We start from the raw sequence: 6890 nt of genomic DNA on the forward strand, positions 1-6890 counted from the left end.
AGTAGTCCAAGTGCGACAAAACCAGGGACTGTAGGACCTGCCTTGTTGACAGTGCTGTCAAGAAGGTAGAGCAGCGCCTTATCATGGGCATACTTCTCCCCATCTTAGCTACTGTTGTATCAGTATGTTTGACCATGACAGTTTTTACAATCCAGGGTAACTCCAAGTAGTTTAGTCACCTCAACTTGCTCAATTTCCATATTATTTAGTACAAGATTTAGTTGAGGTTTAGGGTTTGGTGAATGATTTGTCCCAAATACAATGCTTTTAGTTTTAGAAATGTTTAGGACTAACTTAGTCCTTGCCACCCACTCTGAAACTAACTGCAACTCTTCAAATGTTGCAGTCATTTCAGTCGCTGTAGTAGCTGACATGTATAGTGTTGAGACCTTTGCATACATAAACACTCTGGCTTTCCTCAAAGCCAGTGGCAATTCATTAGTAAAGATTGAAAAAAGTAATGGGCCAAGACAGCTGCCCTGGGGAAACCCTGATTCTACCTGGATTATGTTGGAGAGGCTTCCAATAAAGAACACCCTCTGTGTTCTGTTAGTCAGGTAACTCTTTATCCACAATGTGCATGTGTGTGTACGGCTTTGTGTCTTTGTATATCACTGTGTGTATCCTACAAAAGTAATTTTTAAATATTTCTGCAGACGTACAATTAAATGGATAGTCATTGGCTCAATAACTGGAAGTCTATGGGAACAGCTAGCATATCATTGTGCAGGCACTAGCAGCAATAGAACCCCCCTTACCTTTGCCACCACTGCTGAAAAAAAATCCTAGGGGGATCTCTCCTGTCATCTCTCTACTTTGACAAATCATTTTATTCAGTCCTTCCTTGCCTGGGTAATTCATTTAAGCTTAATACAGATTTAATAGATTATCAATATAGTATATAGATATGTACGTGTCCAAATACCCATTCTAGTGTACAATGTAAATAAACTGCATCGTATGTACTCCTCTTCGCATACTATTTATGTTGTAAGGTTTAGTAAAAAAGTATGCAGTTTGCCACGGGCGTAGTGTACTACTTTTGCTACAGCTTCGCATATGTAACTGGCTAGCAAGGTTAAATATGAAGTTGTTGCTCAACAACAGCAAGCTTATCGGGTATTCAACTTCAAATCCTACTAAAGCACATAGTTAACGTATTTAGCTAAAGTAAAGGCACGGCATGCTGCAAATAACAATCTGTTTTCAAAGATATGATTAAATGGTCATGATCCTTTTTAAGGACAAAAAAAATGACTTGCATTTGAACAGGAGACTCTGCTCGTTGTCTTAGCCATCTTCAATATGTTTTTTTGTTTACCTTCAGAGAGCTATCAAATTCCAAAGACCTATCTGGTATGAATAAATGTTGTGTGTGTGGGTGAGAGAAACTCCCGAAAAGTTTACAATTCATTCATACTACATGAGAAGCCGAAATTAGTATGTCATCCTGGCTTTGAAAGCATACTACTTTTTTAAATGTCACATGCTATTGTTCGTATACTCAAAAGGCTACTATTTAGGATGCTAGTATGAGTATTTGGAGCACAGCCGCTGTCGAAGGCACCGCTCCAGAATCTCCCTTAAGTGTTCAATTGGGTTGAGATCTGGTGACGGAGATGGCCATGACATATGGTGTACATTAGTTTATAATCATCAAACCATTCAGTGACCACTCATGTGCCCTGTGGGTGGGGGCACTGTCATCCTATGGGGGCATAACCATGGTAGCCAAAATAATGTCCTGCCTGGCATTTTTATACATGACCCAAACCTTGAGCTGTTTTATTGCTTAATTAACTGAGGAACCACAACTGTGTGGAAGCACCTACTTTCAATATACTTTGTATCCCTCATTTACTCAAGTGTTTCCATTATTTTGGCAGTTGCTAACAGCTCTTACTGCTGTTCCCTTCTTATACATTCATTGAGTGTACAAAACATTATGAACACCCTCCTAATATTGATATTTTTATTATTTTCTTTCACCTTTTATTTAATTAGGCAAGTCAGTTAAGAACAAATTCTTATTTACAGGAACAGTGGAGAAGAACAACAGTTTACCTTGTCAGCTCGGGGATTTGATCCAGCTACCTTTCGGTTACTGGCCCAACGCTCTAACCACTAGGTTATCTGCCTCCTTTTGTCCTCAGTATTATCAGGATCAGAGAATAACAGCTCCCTGTCCCAATCCAATAGCAAAGTAGTACACTACGCCCGTGGCAAACGGCATACTTTTTACTAAACGAATACATGCGGTCTCTCCTTCACTGCAGCCGAAGTGAGTAAGACATTTAAACGTGTTAACCCTCGCAAGGCTGCAGGCCCAGACGGCATCCCCAGCCGCGCCCTCAGAGCATGCGCAGACCAGCTGGCCGGTGTGTTTACGGCCATATTCAATCAATCCCTATACCAGTCTGCTGTTCCCACATGCTTCAAGAGGGCCACCATTGTTCCTGTTCCCAAGAAAGCTAAGGTAACTGAGCTAAACGACTACCGCCCCAGCACTCACATCCGTCATCATGAAGTGCTTTGAGAGACTAGTCAAGGACCATATCACCTCCACCCTACCTGACACCCTAGACCCGCTCCAATTTGCTTACCGCCCAAATAGGTCCACAGACGATGCAATCTCAACCACACTGCACACTGCCCTAACCCATCTGGACAAGAGGAATACCTATGTGAGAATGCTGTTCATCGACTACAGCTCGGCATTTAACACCATAGTACCCTCCAAGCTCGTCATCAAGCTCGAGACCCTGGGTCTCGACCCCGCCCTGTGCAACTGGGTACTGGACTTCCTGACGGGCCGCCCCCAGGTGGTGAGGGTAGGCAACAACATCTCCACCCCCGCTGATCCTCAACACTGGGGCCCCACAAGGGTGCGTTCTGAGCCCTCTCCTGTACTCCCTGTTCACCCACGACTGCGTGGCCACGCACGCCTCCAACTCAATCATCAAGTTTGCGGACGACACAACAGTGGTAGGCTTGATTACCAACAACGACGAGACGGCCTACAGGGAGGAGGTGAGGGCCCTCGGAGTGTGGTGTCAGGAAAATAACCTCACACTCAACGTCAACAAAACTAAGGAGATGATTGTGGACTTCAGGAAACAGCAGTGGGAACACCCCCATCCACATCGATGGAACAGTAGTGGAGAGGGTAGCAAGTTTTAAGTTCCTCGGCATACACATCACAGACAAACTGAATTGGTCCACTCACACAGACAGCATCGTGAGGAAGGCGCAGCAGCCTCTTCAACCTCAGGATTTGATTTGATTTGATTTGGAGAAAAAAAGGAGGCTGAAGAAATTCGGCTTGTCACCAAAAGCACTCACAAACTTCTACAGATGCACAATCGAGAGCATCCTGGCGGGCTGTATCACCGCCTGGTATGGCAACTGCACCGCCCTCAACCGTAAGGCTCTCCAGAGGGTAGTGAGGTCTGCACAACGCATCACCGGGGGCAAACTACCTGCCCTCCAGGACACCTACACCACCCGATGCTACAGGAAGGCCATAAAGATCATCAAGGACATCAACCACCCGAGCCACTGCCTGTTCACCCCGCTGTCATCCAGAAGGCGAGGTCTGTACAGGTGCATCAAAGCTGGGACCGAGAGACTGAAAAACAGCTTCTATCTCAAGGCCATCAGACTGTTAAACAGCCACCACTAACATTGAGTGGCTACTGCCAACACACTGTCAATGACACTGACTCTACTCCAGCCACTTTAATAATGGGAATTGATGGGAAATGATGTAAATATATCACTAGCCACTTTAAACAATGCTACCTTATATAATGTTACTTACCCTACATTATTCATCTCATATGCATACGTAGGTACTGTACTCTATATCATCGACTGCATCCTTATGTAATACATGTATCACTAGCCACTTTAACTATGCCACTTGGTTTACATACTCATCTCATATGTATATACTGTACTCGATATCATCTACTGTATCTTGCCTATGCTGCTCTGTACCATCACTCATTCATATACCCTTATGTACATATTCTTTATCCCCTTACACTGTGTATAAGACAGTAGTTTTTTTGGAATTGTTCGTTATTACTGCATTGTCGGAACTAGAAGCACAAGCATTTCGCAACACTCGCATTAACATCTGCTAACCATGTGTATGTGACAAATAAAATTTGATTTGATTTAAACCTTACATCATAAATAGTATGCGAAGAGGAGTACATATGATTCAGTTTAAGTACATTGTACACTATTATGGGTATTTGGACACGGCCAGTGTCACCACCATCAACAAAACACCAAATTATGGAATTTCTTGTTGAAGAAGGGTATCCAATAGAGTTCCGGACAGATTGTAGAATCTATGCCAAGGTGCATTGAAGCGGTTCTGGCTCGTGGTGGCCCATTGCCCTATTAAGGTGCATTATTTTGGCAGTTACCTGTATTTGTAACAGTGGAACAGCACAGTTAAGCCTAATTTCTCAGAGAGTCAGACCCAAAATGTACATATCTATATACTATATTGATAATCTATTAAATCTGTATTAAGCTTAAAAATGAATTACCCAGGCAAGGAAGGACTGAATAAAATGATTTATTTGTCAAAGTAGAGACTTCCAGCTTTTCCTCTGAGGTCCAAAGTCCAGTCTTGAGTTTAGCCTGAAATAAAACCTTTCTTTACCAAAAGATTGAATTAGTCAGTGTCATATCTCAGGGGTGCACAATTATCTTCACAGCGCTTACAACCTTTAAAAGTCTAAGATGGTCATACCATGGATCACTTAGCTATTTGAGTTTACATTTTAGGACCCCTTTTAGGTATGAAAAAGATAAATAGAAAAAATGATTTGATCAAATATTGAATTTGGACTTTACTACTAATACCTCAAATGCATTGAATACACATCCATAAATGGTAAAAGAGAATAAAAAAATGGATAATAAATGAATGTTTTGAAGTGTCTGTCCTATGTCTAGAAGATATAAGAAAGCTCAGGAAATATTTTTTACCTTCAGACAAGTCCCGTGTTCGTGAGTCTCCCCTTTCCATAGAGTGGTCATAATAGTAGCCAAATTAATAGACGCTACAGACGTTTTCGTGAGAGAACTGATTTTCGGGATGTCTCATGGTCTGACAAACAGCTGTAGCTCAACCATCTTCCACCGCAGATGCGGAAGGCCCCCGTAGCCAGATGCAGTAGATTGAGATGCAGCCCATGCAAAATAGCTCTAGCTTAAACTGACAGATTGATGTTTTTTTTTGTGTTACTTAGATTGACGCACGGGTGCGTCAATAGACTGAAGGATTCTAATTTCTGATTTCTCCAATTGATTTATTAATGTTGTTTAAAAGGCTATAGAAAACAAGTCCACAAACATGATTAGCCTGCTCTGATAAAAAGGCAAAGGCCAGAATACATAATGACCCTTGAGGACCTGAGTCCCATATTTGTAGTTTGCTTATTACCTTCTTATCCTGTGCAGCTTCATCTATGGAATAGAACTTGTGGTTTGTGTGTTTTCTGGAAGTCTGACACACAAAACAGACAGGCTGTTTATCCTCCAGACAGAAGAGCTTCCCACTGGGCACAGATGTCTTTTGAGTGAGATCTGGCCAAGAGGGCAACGTCTATTCCATGTTGGTTCAATGTAATTTCATTGAAAGGATGTGGAAACAATGTTGATTCAACCATTGTGTGACCAGTGGGTTGAGTTTCTTACTGTGCAGACTGTCGCGCAACTCTTCTGAATCTCTCTGACCTCCCTCCTGTAAGAGGGAGGTTTTTTTTTAAACCTAGTTACATGGATGTTCGTGTCTTGATGATCCACTCCTGTAAACTGGACACTCCTTACACTCATTCCCTTTCCAGTATTCCTGCAGACAGATTTTACAGAAGCTGTGTCTACATGACAGGAGGACAGGATCCTTGAAGATGTCACAGCACACAGGACAGGAGAGATCCTCTGGGAGAAACAGTCTGGAAGCCATTTTCTCACTCAGTCACACTCGCCTCTTGTGTCAGTAATGCCCTAAGAAAGGAGGTTACTTTTAAACACTTACCCTTGTTTAGTAGCAGAGCTATATTGACAGTTTTAGTGATTTCTCCTCCAGTAACTACACTGAAATGTAGACATTAATGAGTCATAGGTCTGGTGTCAGGTAGCCTAGTGGTTAGTGCGCTGGGCCAGTAACCGAAAGGTTGCTGGTTTGAATACCTGAGCTGACAAGGTGAAAAAAAATCTGTCCATGTGCCCTTGATCAAGGCACTTAACCCTAATTTGCACCATACTACTATGGCTGACCCTGTAAAACAACACATTTCACTGCACCTATCATATATACACTGAGTGTATAAAACATTAGGAACACCTGCTCTATCCATGACATAGACTGACCAGGTGAAAGCTATTATCCCTTATTGATGTCACCTGTTAAATCCATTTGAATCCGTGTAGATGAAGGGTAGGAGACAGGTTAAAGAATATTTTAAACCTTGAGATAATTGAGACATGGATCGTGTATGTGTGCCATTCAGAGGGTGAATGGGCAAGACAAAATATTTAAGTGCCTTTTGAACAGGGTATGGTAGTAGGTGCTATAGGCAGAGGTTTGAGTGTGTCAAAAACTGCAACACTGCTTGGTTTTTCACACTCAATGTGTGTATCAAGAATGGCCAACCTGACACAACTGTGGGAAGCATTGGAGTCAACATGGGCCAGCATCCTTGTGGAACCCTTTCGACACCTTGTAGAGTCATGTCCTGACGAATTAAAGCTGTTCTGAGGGCAAAAGTGGTGCAACTCAATATTAGGAAGGTGTTCCTAATGTTTTGTACACTGTGTTTATACAGTACATAGGTCCTTTGTTGAAAACATCGGTCAAATAGACA

The sequence above is a fragment of the Oncorhynchus tshawytscha genome, linkage group LG05 (genome assembly GCF_018296145.1).
Source record: "Oncorhynchus tshawytscha isolate Ot180627B linkage group LG05, Otsh_v2.0, whole genome shotgun sequence".
Lineage (NCBI taxonomy): Eukaryota > Metazoa > Chordata > Actinopteri > Salmoniformes > Salmonidae > Oncorhynchus > Oncorhynchus tshawytscha.